Source organism: Macaca fascicularis, chromosome 16 (assembly GCF_037993035.2).
Source record: "Macaca fascicularis isolate 582-1 chromosome 16, T2T-MFA8v1.1".
NCBI classification, from domain to species: Eukaryota; Metazoa; Chordata; class Mammalia; order Primates; family Cercopithecidae; genus Macaca; species Macaca fascicularis.
Genome location: NC_088390.1, coordinates 71,005,651 through 71,030,410, shown reverse-complemented (window position 1 = coordinate 71,030,410; position 24,760 = coordinate 71,005,651). Strand labels below are relative to the sequence as shown.

Here is a 24,760-nt window from a genome sequence, read left to right as displayed (position 1 = left end):
TTTGAATAGGAGCTGGGTAAAATGAGGCTAAGACCTTCTGAATTGCATTCCCAGGTTAGGCATTCTTAGTCACAGAACAGGAGATCAGCACAAGATATAGGTCACAAAGACTCAAGTGATAAAACAGGATGCAATAAAGAAACCAGTCAGGCCGGGCGCGGTGGCTCAAGCCTGTAATCCCAGCACTTTGGGAGGCCGAGACGGGTGGATAACGAGGTCAGGAGATCGAGACCATCCTGGCGAACACAGTGAAACCCCGTCTCTACTAAAACTACAAAAAAAAACTAGCCGGGCGAGGTGGTGGGCGCCTGTAGTCCCAGCTACTTGGGAGGCTGAGGCAGGAGAATGGCGGGAACCCGGGAGGCGGAGCTTGCAGTGAGCTGAGATCCGGCCACTGCACTCCAGCCTGGGCGACAGAGCGAGACTCTGTCTCAAAAAAAAAAAAAAAAAAAAAAAAAGAAACCAGTCAAAACATGCCAAAACCGAGATGACAAGTGACCTCTGGAATGTCTTCATTGCTCATTATATGCTAATTATAATGGATTAGCATGCTAAAAGACACTCCCACCAGTGCCATGATAATTTACAATACCATGGCAACGTCTGAAAGTTATATGGACTGCCTCAGTTTCAAGATTTCCTTCCCCTTCCCAGAAAACTCATGAATAATCCACCCGTTGTTTAGCATACGATCAGGACATAACCAGAAAAACAGCCAACAGCAGCGCTCGGGGCTGCTATGCCTCTTGAGTAACCATTCTTCTGTTTCTTTACTTCTCTAATAAACGTGTCTTCACTGTACTCTGTGGACACATCCTGAATTCTTGCTTGTGTGAAATCCAAGAACCCTCTCTTGGGGTCTGTATCGGGACCCTTTTCCAGGAACATCTTCCTGGCAAACCAAAAAAGACATTACCAGAGAGACCCTTGGCCCAAAGGATAATCATCTGTGCAGCACTAATTGACCGACTTTGGGTAAGTAGCGGGTACATTTTATCCCGATTAAGGGACAAAAATTTGGGTTAGAAGCCCAACTTCAAAGGGTTAGATTCCCCCCCAAGACATAGGGGGTTAGAGGTCCCCCTCAGTAAGGCCCCTCTTAGTTAAAAATGGATCTAGTGGCCAGGCACAGTGGCTTATGTCTGTAATCCCAGCACTTTGGGAGGCTGAGGCAGGTAGATCACTTGAGGTCAGGAGTTCGAGACCAGCCTAGCCAACATCGTGAAACCCCGTCTCTACTAAAAATACAAACATTAGCCAGGCGTGGTGGTGTGCACCTGTAATCCTAGCTACTGAGGAGGCTGAGGTAGGAGAATCACTTGAACCTGGGGGATGGAGGTTGCAGTGAGCCGAGATAGTGCTACTGTACTCCAGCCTGGGCAACAGAACGAGACTGTCTCAAAAAAAAAAAAAGGATTTGGCACTATGGGATGCTAAAAGCTATTCTCTTTGGATTAATCCACCTTGCGTTCTTTGCTGATGACTGCGGGGTTTTTTCCCTCCATCAAAGGGGAAAATTGAGATCTGATGGGACTCCTGGAAAAGATCCCTTCGTTACTGACAAGCAGTCACCTGAACTTTTGTTTCAGTGTTGCTTTGATGGTGGGTCTTTCTATGGCTTCCCGGTGCTTCTCATCTCCCCTTCTCTGCCACAGGCAATGCTTTACTCCTTCCACTTTCCTCTCTCTGTCTTCCTTTCCTTTCCCTTTTCTATCTTTTCTGTCACACAGGGTGACTGACCACTCTTCTGTCTTGCTCAGAGACCACATGTTGAAACTCCTGGTTTGGAGATCCTTCCACCCCACTTTGAGTAGATCAAAGATGACAGGGGCCAACAGGGGCAAGTTTGAGCCTTGCCAGGTTGATATTGGGTGCTCAGCGGGGTGGCTAGTGTCTATGTTTTGTCACATGTATTTTGCTCCAGCCAGAATGAAAAATGTTAATTTGATTTCTCCATGCAGCCTCTTGGGCAGCATCTTGCAAAATTGAGAGGCTTTTGCTTATGGTTCCGTGAAACAGAAAAAGATGATTTTCTTTTGTCACGTGGCTTGGCCCCCATAGCTATGGCACAGCAAGCAGGGCCACCAAAGTCACACAGAGAAAGGGAACCGAGAAACTTGGCATACTGGCAAAAGGGGAAGGATTTCTTACCAGTCAGAGACCAGGTGCAGTGACTCACACCTGTAATCCCAGCACTTTGGGAGGCTGAGGTGGGAGGATCACCTGAGATTGGGAGTTTGAGACCAGCCTGGGCAACATAGTGAAACCCCCATCTCTACAAAAAGAACTACAAAAATTAGTTGGGTGTGGTGGTACACGCCTGTAGTCCCAGCTATTTGGAGGGCTGAGGTGGAAGGATCACTTGAACTAGGGAGGTGGAGGTTGCAGTGGGCAGAGATCTTGCCACTGCACCCCAGCCTAGGTGACAGAGAGATACCCTGTCTTAAAAAAAAAAAAAAAAAAAAAAATTCTTACCAGTCAAGCTTCTGGCCTCTCTCTGTGTGCAAACTGGTTGAATAAATGGTTAAAAAAAATACTGTTTCCTCTGCAAGGTTTTGATTAATAGGAAAAATTATTTGTGAGGCTAGTCTTAGGCTGTAGTGAATCTGGTGTACCTTGTGTCATGAATTTGTCTTTCTGTGTTGCTCCGTCATGAAGAGAGGGGTACCACAGGATAGAATGTGGACTTGGGACCCCTATAAGCCCACTATTCAAGCTGGCCCATCAGATTTCCAGTCTTGAATTTTCCTTTCTTAGAGCTACCTTTGGAGATTCCAGATCTTATAAAAAACGCTCACCACCTCTTTGAAAATACCTCCTATGCCCATGATTAAGTCATAACTTTAGTTAAGTCTCATTGGTTTCACCTAGGAGATTACCGTTGGTAAAGTTCAAAAGCCAGAAATACTGTTTGTTTGTCCTGGCTAGAGTCTGGTAATAAGAGACTTGGTTAAAACTCAGCTTAATTAAAAGTGGATATTCAAGCTATGCATCTGTCTGTCTGTCTGTCTGTCTGTCTATCTATCTATCTATCTATCTATCTATCCATCCATCCATCTATCTATCTATCTATCTACTTATTATTTGAGATGACATCTCCCTCTGTTGCCTAGACTGGAGTGTAGTGGCAAGATCTCTGCTCACTGCAACCTCTACCTCTTGGATTCAAGCAATTCTCCTGCCTCAGCTGGGATTACAGGCATCTGCCACCATGCCCGGCTGATTTTTGTATTTTTAGTAGAGACGGGGTTTCACTGTGTTGACCAGGTTGGTCTCGAACTCCTGACCTCAAGTGATCCACCTGCCTCCAGCTCCCAGAGTGCTGGGATTACAGGCCTGAGCCACCTCGCTCAGCCAAAGCTATGCATCTATTTAAAAGGCCTTTACAGTTTCTTTCTCTTCTTAAATCAAGTATTTCTTTAAAAAAAGTTTTTTCTTCTCAGTCAACTGAATCGTTTTCCCCCATTTTGTCTTCTTGTCACTCTTGATGCCCACATGAGAGGACCTGAGATAATTTCTAAGAGCCTGAGACAGACCCCGTTTTGGGAAAAACCTGTTTTCCTTATGGAATCCCAGAAGTTGAAAGCGGAGAGATCCCTCTCAAGATCTAAGGCTCTGCTCTGTTGTGCATTGCATTACTTGATGTTTTTGACTTTTGGGGGTATCAGAAATGACTTTGCATTATGAGAGAGCTTTTAGTATTGGTATGTAATAACTTGGTGGGAAATATACGTTTAGGGATGGCTAATGGCAGCAATGGGGGATACTCGGCTCTTTCCATGTTTGGATCAGAGTCATCTTCTTGGAAGTTGCATGCTTTCCTGACCCTGTTCCTCAAAGGGCTCCAACCTGAAGCTAGTAATCCAGTTAAGAAACTTAAAAACTGGGCCAAGTGGCTCACGCCTACAATCCCAGCACTTTGGGAGGCTGAGAGGGGTGGATCGCCTGAGGACAGGAGTTCGAGACCAGCCTGGGCAACATGGTAAAACCCCATCTCTACTAAAAATACAATTAGCCGGGCCTGGTGGCGGGTGCCTGTAATCCCAGCTACTCGGGAAGCTGAGGTACGAGAACTGCTTGATCCTGGGAGGTTGAGGCTGTAGTGAGCCAAGATCATGGTACTACACTCCAGCCTAGAGACCCGTCTTAAAAAAAAAAAAAAAAAAAAAAAAAAAGCTCTTCTTCTGTGTGCGTATTTATATGTGTTGTGTGTATAATGTTTATATAAAAGATCTCTAGTTAATTTGTTTAAAGAAAAATAAGCACTTAAGTATTTCTCAGAAAAGTAGAATCTTTAATGCCTTTTAGTTCACATGACTTAAATAATCTTTGGGAGATAGATAGTTTTAAAGATTATTGGTAAAACAAAAAATGTCTTCAAAATTTAAACATTTGGTCTAAGTTAGGCAGGTCAGATATTGTGTATACTAAACTACACAAACTGCTTCTATGACTTTTGGAACCATTAGAGTCTAGGGAAGGCCTGGGGATATGTGAGGGTAGCCATGCCCCTTAGCCATGCTGGAAAGAGTTAGACCTTATCTGCACTACTGCCTACTGTCCTAGGCTCCACACCTGGTACTTGCCAAGTTTTTCACCAAAAATAAAAGTTGCTAAGACTTAACACTGGGACATATGCATACAAGGTGTGTAAGAAAAGTACAATGTTTTTGGTAAAAGATTACACGAAGGCATGGGAATGTGGATTTTTTGGCCTGGTTTGGAGGGTTAAAAGATTGTTTTGGCTGGGCGCAGTGGCTCACACCTATACATCCCAACACTTTGAGAGGCTGAGGCAGGTTACTTGACCATTTGAGTCCAGGAGTTCAAGACCAGACTGGGCAATATGGCAAAACCATGTCTCTACTAAAAATACAAAACTTAGCCAAGCGTGGTGGTGCAGGCCTATAATCCCAGCTACTCGCGAGGCTAAGGCACGAAAATCTCTTGAATCCAGGATACAGAGTTTGCAGTGAGCCTAGATCATACCACTGCACTCCAGCCTGGGCAACGAAGCAATTCTGTCTCAAAAAGAAAAACGGAGGAAAAAAAAAAAAAAAGGACTGTAAAATTTAAATAGGATAAAGCTGAGGTTTGAGCAAGTTGTAGACGGTTGTGAAAGGTTAATCTCATAAAAGAAATTCTATGTGTGAACATATTGGCTAAAGTTAAAGGGGGTATTATTCAGTTTTTTCAATAAATGAAACACTGAAATAAAAGCACAACAGTTTTCCTTGGAACATTGATCTGTTCTTTTTTTAAAAAAAAAAGAGAGAAAGCAAAAATCTTGTAAAAGGTTTATGAGAATCTTACCTGATGGTGAATCATTGAGATTGTATAGATTTGTCTGTAAGGTTTTATTAAGAATTGGGTTTGACATTAATAGTACATTAATGCAAAAGTGAAATTTGGCTTTCTTTCTTGAACAACATTTTCACATAATATTAAAAGACAATGAAAGATTTTTGTTCGCTTTTAAATTTTGTTACAGGAAAAAGAAGGGAGGAAAAAGAGACATTGTTTGGAAAGCTGTTTTCCTGCTATGAATGAGTAAAGGTTTTTTGCCTTTTAAAAACCTTTGAGGCCGGGGACAGTGGCTCACGCCTGTAATCCCAGCACTTTGGGAGGCCGCGGTGGGTGGATCACAAGGTCAGGAGATCGAGACCATCCTGGCTAACATGGTGAAACCCTGTCTTTACTAAAAATACAAAAAACTAGCCGGGCGAGGTGGCGGGCGCCTGTAGTCCCAGCTACTGGGGAGGCTGAGGCAGGAGAATGGCGTGAACCCAGGAGGTGGAGCTTGCAGTGAGCCGAGATCGTGCCACTGCGCTCCAGCCTGGGTGATAGAGCAAGACTCCGTCTCAAAAAAAACAAACAAACAAAACAAATAAAAACCTTTGAGTTATCAATTTGACTAAATAAATGACTTTTGGTGACCTGGGATTTTATTTTATAATATCAAGTGTTTTAAATCTTTGATATTTGACAAACTTTCCAAAATCAAATTCTAAATGATGTCTTTTTCTGACCTGATTAATCATTTTAGATGTTAAGTTCCATAAGTTCAAAATGAAATGTTTGGCCTATTTGGTATACTAAAATCACACAGGAAGCATTGTCAAATATAAAACAGTGTTTGGCTTTCTTTGGATTTTATTTGTATGAATGTGTTGTTGATTTTATGCTCCAAAATTATGGGAACCTCCTGTAATTCTGACATGACGTGTTATCAGTATGCTATCAGTAATCATAACTGTTATGTAAAATTGTTGCATGCCACAGAAATAACCAAAATTTCTAGTCAATTGTGTCTTTAACCGTGGCTGCCCTAAGACTTTTTGTCATTGTTAACTAAAAGTATCTGAGACAGGTCTCAATCAATTTAGAAAGTTTATTTTCAAGGTTAAGGACATGTGCCCAGGAGACTGTGCCATTCTCCGAAGATTTTGAGGGCTTCAATATTTAAAAGGGGAAGGATGGATATTGGGGGAAGAGGAGGAAATTTTTAAAATGTCTGGGTAGATAAGAGACAAATGGTTGCATCTTTCTGAGTCTTTGCTGAGCCTTTCACTGAATACACAGTTTACATAAGGCAGGGGAGTAGATGAATAGTTACTTATGCCATTGTCTGACTCAGTGAATCTGCATTTTTACATATGATAATGTAAACAGTAGGGCAGAGGAAGCAATCAGATATGCATTTGTCTCAGGTGAGCAGAGGGATGACTGAGTTCTATTCTTTGTCCTGCACCTGTGAAAATAAGCTATCAATTTACACTGCCAGGGTGAAATTCAACAGAACGGTTCTAAGGTAAAGATCTTGAGACCCCCAAGGAATTTACTTGTAGGCAAATTGTAAGGGAGGTAGATGGCTTTTTTTTTTTTTTTTAAATCTTTATAGCTATCTTATTTAAAAATGGGAGGCAGGTTTGCCTGATGCAGTTCCCAGCGTGACTTTTCCATTTTGCTTAGTGATTTCAGAGTCCCAAGATTTATTTTCCTTTCACATCATCTACAGACAATTATCTTGTTTTGATCCTCTTCAAAAGGTGGTTTATAATCAGCTATAGAACTCTGACAAGTACTCTTAAATGCAAGTTTATGATAACTTTGGAAAGTGTGCCGTTAAAATGGAGAGGAAAGAACTTCCAAGACTCTGTTGGAAAACTAATGAGTCTATAAGCATTCAGCAAAACAGGAACTAACTGCATAGACTGAACTAATCAAAAGCCAAAAAATCTTCTTAGTTTTTTCTGCAATTTAAACTGACCCTGCTTATTCCTGTGAACCAACCAGCGATTTCTGGCTGCCGCTCAGAAAAAGAGAGGAATGAGTAACATAAAAATCTGGATCAATATCTAATTCTGGGCGCAGATGGAATTAGCTAGCCACTCCATATCAGCTTGGTTCCAACACAGTTGTCTAATTGATGGAAAGCCTCCTTATTTAGTTTACTTTGGATAATTTCTTAAATTGAACACTTATTAATCTTCTAAATATCACCTTTTGTCAGAACTCAGAGTTATGAATGGCCCTGACCATACCGACGCTCTCTGATTAAGCTCCTCTCTATCCTGAATATAAGATAACCTAATAGTTATGCAGGAATGCCATCACCCGTATTTCTCCTAAAGAAATTACAGAGGATGGATCCTCATCGCTCTACAACACTTAGGATGAAAAGTCCCCTTGTAAAAGGGAGAGGGAGTGTGTCAGAGGCATTGGAACAAGAATGACTCCATCTTGAGTAGAAGCTGGGTAAAGTGAGGCTGAGACCTGCTGGGCTGCATTCCTAGGAGGTTAGGCATTGTCTAGAAACTAATAGGGCTTATTTAGAATCGAATGGCTCCAAAGCAGGTAAGTTGAACAATTATCAAATTAAAGAAACGTCCTGGCCAACATGGTGAAACCCTGAGTTTACTAAAAAAATACAAAAATTAGCCAGGCGTAGTGGCACATACCTGTAGTTCCAGCTACTTGGGAGGCTGAGGCAGGAGAATCGCTTGAACCCAGGAAGTGGAGGCTGCAGTGAGCCGAGATCGAGCCACTGCACTCCAGCCTGGGTGACAGAGCGAGACTCCAGTCTCAAAAAAAAGAAAAAGAAAAAGTTAAAGCAGTTTATGATATTAAAGCATTTTTTTTTTTTTTTTTTTTTTTTTTTTTTTTTTTGAGACGGAGTCTCGCTCTGTCGCCCAGGCTGGAGTGCAGTGGCCGGATCTCAGCTCACTGCAAGCTCCGCCTCCCGGGTTCACGCCATTCTCCGGCCTCAGCCTCCCGAGTAGCTGGGACTACAGGCGCCCGCCACCTCGCCCGGCTAGTTTTTTGTATTTCTTAATAGAGACGGGGTTTCACCGTGTTAGCCAGGATGGTTTCGATCTCCTGACCTCGTGATCCGCCCGTCTCGGCCTCCCAAAGTGCTGGGATTACAGGCTTGAGCCACCGCGCCCGGCCGATATTAAAGCATTTAGCAAGGCTGGGCGCGTTAGCTCACGCTTGTAATCCCAGCACTTTGGGAGGCCAAGGTGGGCGGATCACCTGAGGTCGGGAGTTTGAGATCAGCCTGACCAACGTGGAGAAACCTCATCTCTACTGAAAATACAAAAAATTAGCCGGGCGTGGTGGTGCATGCCTGTAATTCTAGCTACTTGGGAGGCTGAGGCAGGAGAATCGCTTGAATTCGGGAGGTGGAGGTTGCAGTGAGCCGAGATTGTGCCATTGTACTCCAGCCTGGGCAACAAGAAACTCCGTCTCAAAAAAAAAAAAAAGCATTTAGCAAATGTTTCAGAGGCATTCGAACCAGAGCAACTCCCTCTTGAATAGGGGCTATGTAGAATGAGGCTGAGACCTGCTTGGCTGCACTCCCAGATTAGACATTCTTAGTCACAGGACAAAAGATCAGCACAAGATACAGGTCACAAAGACCCAGCTGATAAAACAGGATGCAGTAAGAAGCTGCCAAAACCCACCAAAATCAAGATGGCAAGGAAAGTTGCCTCTGGCTGTCCTTGCTGCTCATTATATGCTAATTATAATACATTAGCATGCTAAAAGACATTCCCACCAGTGCCATGAGAGCTTACAAATGGCATGGCAATGTCTGGAAGTTGACCTATACGGTCCATAAGGAAGAGAAATCATCAGTTCCAGGAATTCCTTGCCCCTTTCCCAGAAAGCTCATGAATAATCCATCCTTTGTTTAGCATATATTTAAGAAATATCCAAAAATAACCAACCAGCAGCCTTGGGGGCTGCTCTGCCTATGGAGTAGCCATTGTTTTGTTTCTTTACTTTTCTAATAAAAACTTGCTTTCACTTTACTCTGTGGACTCACCTTGAATTACCTCGTATGAGATCCACGAACCCTCTCTTGAGGTCTAGATTGAGACCCCTTTCCAATAACAAATCTATATTTTACTCAAACCAAGGAAAAGGGTGTGAATAACTGCAGTTAAGACTGCAACAGCTCGGCTAGGCGCGGCGGCTCATACCTGTAATCCCAGCACTTTGGGAGGCTGAGGCAGGCAGATCACGAGGTCAGGAGATGGAGACCATCCTGGCTAACATGGTGAAACCCCATCTCTATTAAAAAAAAAAAAATACAAAAAGTTAGCCAGGCGTGGTGGCAGGCGCCTGTAGTCCCAGCTACTCAGGAGGCTGAGGCAGGAGAATGGGGTGAACCCAGGATGTGGAGCTTGCAGTGAGCCGAGATCGCGCCACTGAACTCCAGCCTGGGCAACAGAGCAAGACTCGTCTCAAAAAAAAAAAAAAAAAAAGAGACTGTAACAGCTCAATGGGTTCACCTTGCCCACTGGCTAGACAGACTGATTTATTAAGAGAGGAGAATTGCAATAGAGAAAGAGCAATTCACACAGGGCCGGCTTTGCAGGAGACTGGAGTTTTATTGTTACTCAAATCAGTCTCCCCAAGCATTCAGGGAGCAGAGTTTTTAAGGGCAACTTGGTGGGTGGGGGGAAGCCAGGAAGCCAGGAGTACTGATTGGTCAGGAATGAAATCCGCAGGGAGTAGAAGTTGTCTTCTTGAACTGAGTTCCTGGGTGGAGACCACAAGATCAGATGAGTCAGTTTATCCACCTGGGTGGTGCCAGCTGATCCATCAAGAGCAGGGTCTGCAAAATATCTCAGGCACTGATCTTAGCAGCAGTTTAGGGAGGATCAGAATCTTGCAGCTTCCAGTTGCATGACTCTTAAACCATAATTTCTAATCTTGTGGCTAATGTTAGTCCTACAAAGGCAATCTAGTCCCCAGGTAAGAAAGAGGTCTGCTTTGGGAAAGGGCTGTTAATGCCTCTGTTTGTTTGTTTTTGAGATGGGGCCTTCACTCTGTTGCCCAGGCTGGAGTGCAGTGGTGGGATCTCAGTTCACTGCAACCTCCACCTCCCAGGTTCAAGCAATTGTCTTGTGTCAGCCTCCCGAGTAGCTGGGCCTACAGGTGCCCATCATTACACCCATCTAAGTTTTGTATTTTTAGTAGAGACAGGGTTTCACCATATTGGTCAGGCTGGTCTCAAACTCCTAACCTCAGGTGATCCACTTGATTCAGCCTCCCAAAGTGCTGGGATTACAGGCCTGAGCCACCTCACCCAGCCACCACCGCACCCAGCTTGTCTTTATTTTAAACTATAAACTAAGTTTCTCCCAAAGTTAGTTCAGCCCGTCCAGGAATGGACAAGGACAGCTTGGAGGTTAGAAGCAAAATAAATGGAGTTGATTAATTTAGATTTTTTTCACTGTCTCAGTCATTTTGCAAAGGCGGTTTCAAGATGGCCAGGAAAATCTTACACATGGAGAGTTCTTTAAAGTCGTAAGTTAAGGCTGGGTGCGGTGGCTCACGCCTGTAATCCCAGCATTTTGGGAGGTTGAGGTGGGCAGATCACCTGAGGTCAAGAATTTGAAACCAGCCTGGCCAACATGTCAAAACCCTATCTCTAATTTTGTAAAAATACAAAAGTTAGCCAGATGTGGTGGCACACACCTGTACTACTCTGGAGGCTGAGGCAGGAGAATCACTTGAGGCTGGGAGGCAGAGGTTGCAGTGAGCCGAAATCGTGCCATTGCACTCCAGCCTGGGCGACAGAGCAAGACTCTGTCTCAAAACAAAAAAAAAGGACTTAAGTTAATTACTGGCTTTAGGGTGGAGCCTTTTAAGGAACAGGGCGAGGAAAGTATGCAGTTTCCAGGGACTAATAAGCAGGCTTGGATCCCTAAATAAAGGGAATCCGGCTATCCCTTATAGGAGTCTTATCTCTCAGGGGGTGAGGGGATAGATATGTTTCCATACCTTCTAGGTGGTCAAGAGCATGGTTCTCTGATCCAAACATGCAAAGAACCGAGTATTCCCCCATAACTGCCATTAGCCATCTCTTGAAGTATATTTCCTACCTAGCTATTACACATTAAGGCTAAAAGCTCTCTCATAATGTAATTTCTGATACCCTAAAAGTAAAAAAAAAAAAAAAAAAAAAAAAATCAGGTAACACAATGCAAAACAGAGCAGAGCCTGACTTTTAACCAAATCTCTTATTACCACTCTAGCCAGGACAAACAGCTGATATTCCTGGCTTTCGGACTTTACCAAAGGTAACCTCCCAGGTGAAACAAGTAAGACTTAACTAAGATTATGACTTAACCATGGAGTGTGTGTGTGTGTGTGTGTGTGTGTGTGTGTGTGTGTGTTTTGAGATGGAGTCTCGCTCTGTTGCCCAGGTTAGAGTGCAGTGGCACAGTCTCAGCTCACTGCAACCTCTGTCTCCCAGGCTCAAGCTATCCTCTTACGTCAGCCCCCCTAGTAGCTGGGATTACAGGCATGCACCACCATGCCCAGCTAATTTTTGTATTTTTAGTAGAGCGGGGTTTCGCCATGTTGGCTAGGCTGTTCTCAAACTTCTGACCTCAGGGGATCCACCCGCCTCGGCCTCCTAAAGTGCTGGGATTACAGGCATGCACCACCATGCCTAGCTGAACCAAAGTCAGTAAGGATCTGGGTAGGCCCTTAGCTGCCTGCAGAAGTGACCTATCCTAAGAGATGATTTGTCAAGATTTTGTTAATGGAGAGAAGATGATTCCAGAAAATCTGGGTGTTTACCACAGGCTGAGCACAAGGAAAGAAGGGAGGCTTTGGGATTCCTTGTAGGGGCAGGGAACTAGTAGAGGCTCTGGTGACTCTGTCTTGCTGTTTTGCTGTCTTGTATCCAGAATGGCCTGGGCTGCCACCTGGGAGAATGCTGTACTCCCTGGGTCCCAAAGTGATGCCAGGAGACTCCCAGATCTCCCTCAGGGAAGGGGTTGCTGAGGATTCTGGGAAGACTACACCAGCTGACCTGGGTGAACTTGTTTCTTGTTTGTTTGTTTTGCTCGTTTGTTTGTTTGAGACGGGGTCTTGCTCTGTAGCCCAGGCTAGAGTGCAATGGTGTGATCTCGGCTCACTGTAACCTCCATCTCCCAGGCTCAGGTGATCCTCCCACCTCACCCTCCTGAGTAGCTGAGACTACAGGTGCGCACCACCACACCTGGCTAATTTTTTGTATTTACGTAGAGACAGGTCTCACTGTATTGCTCAGGCTAGTCTTGAATTCCTGGGCTCACGTGATCCTCTCACACTGGCCTCCCAAAGTGCTGGGATTACAGGAGTAAGCCGCTGTGCCTGGCCTCAACATTTTTTTCTTTAATTTCAAGTGACTCAAAAGAAAAACAAGGACAAATACAAATAAAGTGTTAAGGCATAAACAGTTAATGGGCAATCAGTTCCTTGCCTAGCTCATTTGAAATTACAGACACTTGACAATGACGCCATCTAGTGGAAGATTAGCAGGTCAAACGAAACCCATCTATTTCTCCTGATTCTTGCTCTGACAGTCCACAGCTGTGAATAAGTGAGTTTTGGTGGCCATCCCAGGAGTGGACTGGTGACCTCCCAATTGTGGGGCATCAGCACCCAGGAACAACATCCTGTGAATGGTCTTTCCTGCTTCTGTGAGTTTGCTGGGCTCTCCTCTGGTCTTTCATGTTCCAAAGAGAAGAATCTAGCACTTACTGAGTACTCCTGGTTAAACGTCAGTTCATTAGATGGCCAGCTGACTCCATCCTCATGATGACCCTGTGACGTGTTCTATTTCAAACACGAAAAAACCCAGCCTGGTCAACATGGCAAGACCTCATCTCTACAAATAATTTAAAAACTAGTCAGATGTGGTGGGGCGTGCTTGTGCTCCCAGCTACTGGGGAGGCTGAGGCAGGAGGAGTGCCTGAGCCCGGGAGCTCAAGGCTGTAGTGAGTCGTGATCACACCACTGCACTGCAGCCTGGGCAACAGAACAAGACCCCATCTAAAAAAAAAAAAGAAAAGAAAAGAAACTGTAACTATAAAGGTAGTCTGTCTCTTTGTAGGAAGGCTGAAATACTTGTTTGTACATAGTGCTAGAAGAGCCTTACTGTTGGAATTTACAGAGGGAGAAGCTGAGATATTTGCTCAAAGTTGCTTACTACTCAATGGGAATGGCGTTTGGGCTGAAACTCAAGTTATTTTGGGCAAAAAAACTTGCAGTGAGCACTGCAGCCTCGACCTCTGGGGCTCAAGTGATCCTGCTGCCTCAGCCTCCCCAGTAGCTGGGACTGCAGGCATGCTTCATCACACCTGGCTAATTTTTTTTATTTGTGGAGACAAGGTATTGCCATGTTGCGCAGGCCGGTCTCCTGAACTCAAGTGACCCTTCCTCCTTGGCCTCCCAGAGTGCTGGGATTCCAGGCATGAGACACCATACCTGGCCTATTTTATATATTTTCAATGTACTATTTCTGTATTACACATTTTATATACTTTTTAACATCAATAGTATGTCTGTATTAGAAATAACAATGTAAAAGTGAAATAAGCAATGAGAGTGTCCAAAACTATTTTAAAAGTGTTTAGGGTGGCCAGGTGCAGTGGCTCTCACCTGTAATCCCAGCACTTTGGGAAGCCAAGGCGGGTGGATAGACTTGAGGCCGGGAGTTTGAGACCAGCCTGGGCAACATGGTAAAACCCCGTCCCTACTAAAACTACAAAAAATTAGCCAGGCATAGTGGTGCACACCTGTAATCCCAGCTACTCAGGAGGTTGAAGCACGAGAATCACTTGAAACCAGGAGGTAGAGGTTGCTCCGTCTCAAAAAAAAATAAAAATAAAAATAAATAAATAAAGAAAGAAAGAAAGAAAGAAAAGAAAAGCATTTAGGAGAAGCTGCGACTGATAAATTACAAATAGATGAGTTTACGTCTGACTTGCTAATATTCCACTAGATGGCGTCATTGTCAAGTGTCTGTAATTTCGAAAGGGGGCAGGAACTGGCCATTAACTGCTTATGCCTTAACACTTTATTTTTTCCTTGTTTTTCTTTTGAGTCACTTGAAATTAAAGAAAAAAAAAAGTTGAGGCCAGGCACAGCGGCTCACTCCTGTAATCCCAGCACTTTAGGAGGCCAGTGTGGGAGGATCGTGTGAGCCCAGGAATTCAAGACTAGCCTGAGCAATACAGTGAGACCTTGTCTCTACATAAATACAAAATATTAGCCAGGTGTGGTGGTGCGCACCTGTAGTCTCAGCTACTCAGGAGGCTGAGGTGGGAGGATCACCTGAGTCTGGGAGATGGCGGTTACAGTGAGCCGAGATCACACCACTGCACTCTAGCCTGGGCTACAGAGCAAGACCCTGTCTCAAACAAACAAACAAGCAAGACAAACAAACAAGCAAAAAAACAAACAAGAAACAAGTCGAAGTTCCCTTCAGAAATACCCTACTATTTCAAGCCTATAGAGGGTAAACCAAATGAGGTGCTTGTTAAAAGTCCTGCAGAAATTCACCCCTGATACCTTGATTATCACAGAGAAAAATGTTTTCGGCTGCTTTAAAATGTTCCATAATTCTGAGCAGGCTGGCAGTCCTACCTTTTCACCATCAACAACCCCTCCATTATTTTTATTATGTATTTATTTATTTTATGTTTTAAGGCAGGGTCTCACTCTGTTGCTCAGGCTAGAGTGCAGTGGCACAACCATGGCTCACTACAGCCTTGAACTCCAGAGCCTCATCCTCCCAACTCAGCCTCCCTAATAGCTGGGACTATAGGCATGCACCACCAAGCCCAGTTAATTTTGTTTTGTTTTGTTTTGTTGTTTGTTTGTTTTAGTGATGGAGTCTCACTATGCTGCCCAGGCTGGTCTCAAACTCCTGGGCTCATGTGATCCTCCTGCCTCTGCCTCCCAAAGTGTTGTGATTATAGGCATGAGCCACCACTCCTGGCCCCTTCATTATTTGTATTTTATAAATCTCATTATTGGGAATATTTTATCCAAAATAGCATTGACTAAGTAGTCAATGATTTTTCTATCTGTATTTATATGTATATTTGATTAATTAAAGTCCTCAGTAGATAAGGGACAACCTTGCTAGGATGATAAAACTCCATCCCTGCTGGGCGCAGTGACTCACGCCTGTAATCCCAGCACTTTGGGAGGCCAAGGTGGGTGGATCACTTGAGGTCAGGAGTTTGAGACCAGCCTGGCCAACATGGTAAAACCCCGTCTCTACTAAAAACACAAAAATAAGCCAGGTGTGGTGGCAGGTGCCTGTAATCCCAGCTACTCAGCAGGCTGAGGCAGGAAAATTACTTGAACCCGGGAGGTGGAGGTTGCAGTGGCCTGAGATCACGCCACTGCACTCCAGCCTAGATGACAGAGCAAGACTCTGTCTAAAAAAAAAAAAAAAGAGAGAGAGAGAGAATGCTTCTCCTTCCTGCTTGAAATGCCCAAATCACCATGGTCATATCATTGATGAGCTAAGCAATGGGATTCTTGGGCTTATAAGTTTACAGTTGCTGAAGCCTCCACGGTATGGGGCAGTTTTTGTGAAATCCTCTAGTACTGGAATGGCACCATGGAAGTGGAAGGAATAGAGTGGAATGTGATTGAGTCTTCCTTATTCAAAAAAAAAAAGAGCCCCTTTGCAGATACAGCTGTCTATATCCATGGGTTCCAGATTCATGGATTCAACCAACTGCGGATCAAAAATATTCAGAAAAAAATTCCATCATTTCAAAAATTGAAACTTGAATTTTCCACGTGCTGAGTACTATGTTGAATCTGTTGCAAACTAAATGATGTGTAGCATCTTATGTGGTTTTATAAGTAATCTAGAGATGATTTTTTTTTTTTACTGCTCCTTATGGAGCAGAGCTAACTCATAGGCAGTACACCCAGAGTTGGCCATAAGTAATCTAGAGATGATTTTAAATACACAGAAGGGTGTATCTAGGTTATATGCTAACACTATGCCATTTTACAGAAAAGACTTGAGCGTCCTGAGATTTTGGTATCTGTGGGGGTCCTGGTACAATCCCCCATGGATATCGAGGGACAATAGTATTCACAAAGAAAAAAGTTGAATTACACCAACAGCACATTTGATTCAGTCTCCAAGACTCCATCTCCGATGGGATGAATTTAAAGAATGAGTTATTATAATTTTGCCAGTTGGTCAGAATTTCGTATCTGGATAGCTGAGAGTCAGATCTACTAGCAAGTAGCTTTGTGTTGACTATGGACAAGTGGAACTGTGCTAATTCTAAAAAGGTGGTGTTCTCTTACTAATTACAAAATGCAATTCTGAAAGCAAACGCCACATATATGTGAATGTTAGTTTTATTGGACAGGGTCAAAGAAGTTTCTCTCCCATAGAAGGGAAAAATGAGACATCTTTCTTTTTTTTTTTTTTTTTTTTTTTTTTGAGACGGAGTCTGGCTCTGTCGCCCAGGCTGGAGTGCAGTGGCCGGATCTCAGCTCACTGCAAGCTCCGCGTCCCGGGTTCACGCCATTCTCCTGCCTCAGCCTCCCGAGTAGCTGGGACCAAAGGCGCCCGCCACCTCGCCCGGCTATTTTTTTGTATTTTTTAGTAGAGACGGGGTTTCACTGTGTTAGCCAGGATGGTCTCGATCTCCTGACCTCGTGATCCGCCCGTCTCGGCCTCCCAAAGTGCTGGGATTACAGGCTTGAGCCACCGCGCCCGGCCGAGACATCTTTCTCTCTTGCTTTGAATGACTGTGTTGGGAGGTGAGTGTGTCGTGGGTTTGTAATTCATCTCCTTAGGGGCAGGGAAGTGTTGTACTCATTTTTGTAGCCCCTCATCTAGCCTGCACAGAGCATTTAGTGGCCACTCAGCCAATGAGAGTCTGTATATTTCTCTAATTTCTGGGCAGAAAAACAGAGTAGGTGGGTGATTTTTAGTATTTGGAGCATCCAACAAGGAGAGGACTACTCCCAGCTCTCCGGTTTGTCCTGTGGTGTTTCTTTCTTTTTGTTGTTCTTGTTTGTTTTGAGATGGAGTCTTACTCTGTCACCCAGGCTGGACTGCAATGGTGCAATCGCGGCTCACTGCAACCTCTGCCTCCTGGGTTCAAGCAATTCTCCTGCCTCAGCCTCCCAAGTAGCTGGGATTACAGGCGTGTGCCACCACGCCTGGCTAATTTTGTATTTTTGGTAGAGACAGGGTTTTTCGTGTTGGTCAGGCTGGTCTCAAACTCCTGACCTCAGGTGGTCCGCCCGCCTCAGCCTCCCAAAGTGCAGGGATTACAGGCGTGAGCCACCGTGCCCAGCCTGTCCTGTGATGTTTCTGACCTTGAGTCTTGCCCTCTGCAGGCTGTAGGCACCGGGAAGACAAAGCTAACGTGACTGTTTAGAATGTATTTCCTATCGGCCGGGCGCAGTGGCTCACGCCTGTAATCCCAGCACTTTGGGAGGCCTAGGCAGGCAGATCACTTGAGGTCAGGAGTTCAAGACCAGCCTGGCCAAAGTGGTGAAACCCCGCCCCTACTAAAAATACAAAAATTAGCTGGGTGTTGTGTTGTGTACCTGTAATTCCAACTACTTGGGAGACTGAGGCAGGAGAATTGCTTGAACCAGGGAGGCGGAGGCTGCAGTGAGCCGAGATCGCGCCACTGCATTCCAGCATGGGCAACAGAGTGAGACTCTGACTCAAAAAAAAAAAAGTGACAGCAAATGATTTCTTTTTTCTTTCTTTCTTTTTTTTTTTTTGAGATGGAGTTTTGCTCTCGTTACCTAGGCTGGAGTGCAGTGCAATGGCGCGATCTCGGCCCACTGCAACATCTGTCTCCCGGGTTCAAGCAATTCTCCTGCCTCAGCCTCCCAAGTAGCTGGGATTACAGGCATGTGCCACCGCGCCCAGCTAATTTTGTATTTTTAGTAGAGATGGGGTGTCTCCATGATGGACAGGCTGGTCTCGAACTCCTGACCTCAGGTGATCTAACCGCCTCAGCCTCCCAAAGTGTTGGGATTACAGGCGTGAGCCACTGCGCCCGGCCCAGCAAATGCCTTCTTAGTGTAAGTATATCCCATGCAATATGCAAGCATGTCCCATCTGAGACATACTTATATTAAAAATAATATTTGTTGCATATCTGAAATTTAACTAGGCATCCTGTATTTTTATTGGCTACATTCGGGAACCCTACAATTTGTGAAGACAGAGTTGTACAAGCATCACCACAATCCAGCTGAGCACATTTTCTTCACCCCCAAAAGTTCCCTCTAGCCCACTGGCAATCGTCCTCCAATCCCTCTCCAAGTCCCAGGCAACCTCTGGTCGGCATCCTGTCTCTATAGATTTGGAGAAGACTGTATTTTTAAGTGGAGAGACTTGGCTGTTACATAACTTTGTTTAAAACCCGAGTATTTGTATGAAGAGTTTCATTTCATTTTTTCAAGCGAAACCATGGAGGAGAGTGGCTGCCCAAGGTGGGGTTTGTCTTTTGCCGTCTGAGTGGCCCCTGGGATACAGGTATGTCCATTATTTAAATCTCTTGGTGTTTACAGACCACATGGGTAACCCCTGTTGTGGCAAGGCTGAGGGCCTCCTCACCTGTCACTGAGTGTGGGGACTGTTTTCAGGCCTGGGCAGGGCAGGAAGTCTGGAGGGGATATCACGCGATCAGAGGGGCCATTCAAGAATGCTGCAGGCTACACTGACAAAATGCTGGTCCTTGGCTACCTGGGACCAGTCCTGGAATGCCTTAACTAGATTAAATATTATGAGTCAAGGTGCCTAGCACCGTGCCTGTTGCCTAAATGGTAGCTGGAAAATAGTCTCCCATGAATCCAGAGTGACATTTGCTCCACACCTAGTAGGTCCTAAACCTTTAGATCTAGAGATATCCATGAAGGATGGCTCTTGCTTTAAGAACTTAATTCTTTAGTGACTAATGTTTCTAGAGCATTAACCACAGGCAAGCATTTTCTAAGTGCTTTACATATGTTAATGTCCAGTCCTCACAGACACACTGTGAGGCAGATGCTCGCATTCTCTCCATCTTGCCTATGAAGAAATCAAGGCTCAGAGAGGTTAAGCAAATCCCCTGAGGTCACACAGCTAGTCTGGGCCTAGAAGAGCCTTTTCTCCTACTATTACTCTGTGTTGCTTCACAATATGGTGTAAGTTCTGTGGGAGCCCAGAAAGCAAGGCATCTGAGCTACTGGGAAGGAGGGATGAAACAAGCTGACCAAGGAAGCAGGGAACAGTATTTCAAGCAGAAGGAACAGCATGTGCAAGGGTTACAGGCAAGAGACCGTGGCCTGCATAAAGAGTGGCTGATGAGGTTTGGGATAAGTGACTTCCCAGAGCATTTCAAAAAAACTCAAATGTTTTTTTTGGGGAAAATGGTCTGATTTTGGCAGGAGAAAGAATCTCAAAAGAGAGCATTGAGACCTTCAGGAGCTATTGTTAACTTGGTGAATTGTCTCTGGTGCATCTCTCTCCCTCGCAAGGCCTGTTTCTTCTTCTGTGATAAAAGGGCTAATAGCACCTATGCTGTGGGCTCATTTAATAGAACACAGTCGTGTGGAGGGCGTAATATAAGAGAACGGAATGGAATCATGTAGGTGGCATGCATCGAGAGCTTCGCATGTGGCGTGTGGCCACCCAGTTGTGGCACAGCCCTGGGCCCCGATGCATTTGCTTGGGCTTCCATGCTTTACTGACGCATTGAAGAGGAGCTGGGAACTTGTTTTCCATCTGGCAGAGTCCCTTCTGTCTTCCTCTGCCTGCGGTTCTGGGGGCTCAGTCTGGAGAGGCGCCAGGCCGCTAACCGACTCTGGTGTTGGGAATGCGTTTGCAGGGAGCCAGGGGAAGGGAGCAGTCTGATTGCCGGCTCCCTCCGGGCTCCCTTCCTGGTGATTTATCACTATGGAAACTGAGCTCCTTTCCTCTTCGCGCTGCCGGCTGGTGGGGGTGCACATTGTTGATGGCCGTTGCCGCACAGATCAGAAGTTCCTTCCTCTTTCCTGCTGCAGAAATGCCACAGTAACCTACGTGGCCCAAGAACTGCAGCTCACACCTGAAGAGCCCGGTCTTGGGAAAAACAATCTCATCGGATTCCCCAGGGCTCACGAGGGCCTTCTGGGTAAGCAGAGCCGGCCTGAGAACAATGTCAGGGGAGAACAATGCAGCCACCGGGCTGAGCTGGTGGCCCTGCTGTTCCTCTTCCTTCAGCTTCCCTAGCTGGGGGTTAAAAATGGGTTTACAGTCAGTGGCAGATAGCATCATGTTAGGCGGCAGAAAACTGAAACTCAGAGTCTCTTAGTGTGAGCAGTCTCCTGTGACAGCCCACTTGCGGCAGGTGCCCAGCCCTGCATATGCCACCCATGACATACGCCCACCCATTGCATATGCCCACCCACTGCATATACCCACTTACTGCATATGCCTACCCACTGCATATACCCACTCACTGCATATGCCTACACATCACATATGTCCACCCATTGCATATGCCCACCCACTGCATATACCCACCACTGCACATGCCTACCCACTGCATATACCCACTTGCTGCACTTGCCCACCCATGACATATGCCCACCCAGTACATGTGCCTATCCACTGCATATACCCAACCCCTGCATATGCCTACCCATTGCATATTCCTGCCCATTACACATGCCTATCCACTGCATATACCCATCCACTGCATATACCTACTCACTGCATATACCTACTCACTGCATATGCCCACCCACTGCATATGCCCATTCACCACATATACCCACTCACTACACATGCCCATCCAGTGCATATGCCCACCCACTGCATATACCCACTCACTGCATATGTCCTCCCATCGCATATGCTCACGCACTGCACAGGCCTGGTGAGAGCTGGCTCTGCTGGACTTGGTCCGGCCCTCAGTAACCATTCCTTAGAGGCCAGTGCCTGGATTAGAGCACCCTGGGCATGGCATCACTTGTACCTGTGCCAGGTCCTAGACTCAAGGACACGGGGCAAGGGGGGACTCCAGAGACAACAAAGGAAGCTCCCTGGCCAGGAAGTCCTGAGACACTGCCAGGCCCAGCAGTCCCCTTGCTGGCCACACAGACAAGACAAATGGCCAACCTCAGGGCCTCAGGGTCTTTCTCTGCGAGTTGACCTAAGGGATTCCTCTGTAGGCCTTATCCTATGGGGGATGGGAGAGAGGGAGCTAAGAGCACTTCCTACTTGCCCATCTGTCTCTTAGAGAGGTTCATCTAAGGGTAGTTTTCTGGGGAAACTGGCCTTGAAACGACCTGGGAGAAAAACATTTCATTTAGGAGTTGAGGCTTGTCAATGCATCTCACAATAATTTGCAGAAATCCCCTTTACCTCCCTGAATATACAAGATCTTTTCTAGGTGGAAAATGTCCCTGTTTGTTTTCCGTTTAGAATTTCCCCTTTTTGGGAGCATATTTGCTCTCTCTTACCCTCAGAGAAAATTTCCAAGTTCCTTCCACATTCTAAAGAGCAATGTGAAAATTCAAGGTTTTTTTTTTTTTTTTTTTTTTTTTTTTTTTTTTTTTCGTTTTGAGACTGAGTCTCGCTCTGTCGCCCAGGCTGGAGTGCTGTGGCACGATCTCGACTCATTGCAACCTCCGCCTTCCGGGTTCAAGCGATTCTCCTGCCTCAGCCTCCTGAGTAGCTGGGACCACAGGCACGTGCCACCATGCCTGGCTAATTTTTGCATTTTTAGTAGAGACAAGGTTTCACCATGTTGGCAAGGTTGGTCTCCAACTCCTGACCTCAAGTGATCCTTCTGCCTCAGCCTCCCAAAGTGCTGAGATTACAGGTGTGAGCCATGGCACCCGGCCTTATTTTTTAAATAGAAATATTTTTATTGAGATAATAGCACATTTGCATGCATTTGCAGTAAATAATACAGAGATATGTACTAGTTTCCCCTAATGGTAACATTTTGCAAAACTACAGTATACCATCACTACCAAGGTTTCTGGCTTTTGTTTATTTGTTTGTTTTGTTTTTGAGACAGGGTCTCGCTCTGTCACTCAGGATGGAGTGCCATGGCCCAAACATGGCTCACAGTAGCCTCCACCTCCCAACTCAAGCAATCCTCCCACCTCAGCCTCCTGAGTAGCTAGGACCACAGGCATGTACCCCCAGGCCTGGCTAATTAAAACACAAAATTTATGTAGAGATAGGGGGTCTCACTATGTTGTCCAGGAGGGTCTCGAACTCCTGGGCTCAAGTGATCCTCCCACCTCAGCTTCCCAAAATGCTGGGATTATAGTCACAAGCCATAGTGCTGGCTGCAACTGGTCCATTTTAAAAAAGCTCTAATTAAAGCATGTCCTTGACATTTGGGAGGTATCCATCCGCAGGCCCAGATGTGTTCTCACATTCTGGGTATTAGGAATGTTTACACAGGCTCTTGACATGGTCCTAAATCACATGAATCTCATTTCTGTCTAGAAGCATCATATCCTGTGCATATTCTCATACCCCAACTTGGCTACCTTTTTGATTTTTATGTATCTATTTATTTTAATTTTGTTTAATCAGGTAATGAAGCTGTAAAGAAACAGGAAACATGAAGACAGTTGTATAGAACAAGGTGAAGGATTACATCCTTGAATAACCTTGGTGAATACATATGTTACATTCAGTGTATTTCAACTGTTTCAGACTTTGATCCCTTCCATCTTTGTTCTAGACCAAAGATTTTTCTATTGTGGAGCATTTCAAGAAGTCCTGAAATGTTTCCTTTTTTCTTTTCTTTTCTTTCCTTTTCTTTTCTTTTCTTTTTTTTTTTTTTTGAGACAGAGTCTCACTCTGTCACCCAGGCTTGAGTGCAGTAGCGGGATCTCAGCTCGCCTCTGCCTTCTGGGTTCAAGCAATTCTCCTGCTTCAGCCTCCCGAGTAGCTGGGATTACAGGTGTGCACCACCATGCTCAGATAATTTTTTGTATTTTTAGTGGAGATGGGGTTTGATCATGTTAGCCAGGCTAGTCTCAAACTGCTGACCTCAGGCAGTCCACCTGCCTTGGCCTCTCAAAGTGCTGGGATTACAGGTGTGAGCCACCGCACCCAGCTGTGAAATGTTTTTCTTCTAGGGATCCTGTGTGAGGAATTAGGGCTCAGGGCTGAAGGCAGGCAGTCAGCATCACCACTTCAGCTGTGGGATCGTGGGCAAGAGTACTAACCTCTCTGAGAGTCTTGTTTCTCTCTTGTAAAAGGAGAGTAATAACAGTAACTGACTCATAGGATTAAAGGAAATGTGAGAAGTATGTAAGCACTCAATAAATATTAGTTATTATTATTTAAGTAAAAGCTCCATAGTGGAGTCTTATAATTTTTAGGAGTAAAATCATAACTCTCATACAAATATAAAATGAACATGCGTCAGATATTTTATTTAACTTATCAATTAATGAGTGAACCAGTGAAATGCTATAACTTACTCAAAGGAGAATCAAAGAGCATATGTATATATGCTTAGATTGATTGATCAATTGATCATTAGATACACAGATATCTACCATCAGGGATGCTAAAATGAATTGGCTTAAAAAGTGTAAAACTGGCCGGGCGCAGTGACTCACGGCTGTAATTCCAGCACTTTGGGAGGCTGAGGTGGGCAGATCACCTGAGGTCGGGAGTTTGAGACCAGCCTGACCAACATGGAAATAATATTCCATTATATTGATATATCACATTTTGTTTACTCATTCATCAATTGATGAACATTTGTGTTGTTTCTACGTTTTGGCTATTGTGAATACTGCTTCTATAAAGATTTGTTACTTCTTTTTTTTTTTTTTTTGAGACAGAATCTCGCTTTGTCGTTCCAGGCTGGAGTGCAGTGGCGTGATCTCGGCTCACTGCAAGCTCCGCCTCCTGGATTTACACCATTCTCCTGCCTCACCCTCCCGAGTAGCTAGGACTACAGGCGCCCGCCACCACACCCTGCTAATTTTTTGTATTTTTAGTAGAGACGGGGTTTCACCGTGTTAGACAGGATGGTCTTGATCTCCTGACCTTGTGATCCACCCGCCTTGGGCTCCCAAAGTGCTGGTATTACAGGCGTGAGCTACTGCGCCCAGCCCTATAAACATGTTTTTGTGTGGACATGTTTTCAGCTCTCTTGACTATATCCCCAGTAGTTGAATTGCTGCTGGATCACATGGTAACTTAAGTTTTAATTTTGGGGGAACTGCTAGCTGTTTTCAAAGTGGCTGTATCATTTTACAATGCCATAGTAGGCTATGGGCATTCCTGTTTCTCTACATCCTCATCAATGCTTAGCGTCTGTCTTTTTGGTTATCGTTATCCTAGTGGGTATGAAGTGGTATCTCATTGTAGTTTTGATTTGCAATTCCCTAATGACTAAAGATGTTGAGCATCTTTTTAATGTGTTTGGGGTCTTTTTTTTTTTTT

The 24,760-nt window shown here is 44.9% G+C and overlaps 1 long non-coding RNA gene across 1 annotated transcript; it reads left to right on the top strand.

Moving 5' to 3' along the window:
* The first annotated feature begins 732 nt into the window (after nt 1-732).
* On the top strand, nt 733-22,967 carry LOC141408842 (uncharacterized). The gene is made up of 4 exons (XR_012426023.1): nt 733-975; nt 18,769-18,841; nt 20,350-20,459; nt 22,886-22,967. It is a non-coding gene; the product is annotated as an uncharacterized lncRNA (long non-coding RNA).
* Nucleotides 22,968-24,760: the final 1,793 nt, after the last annotated feature.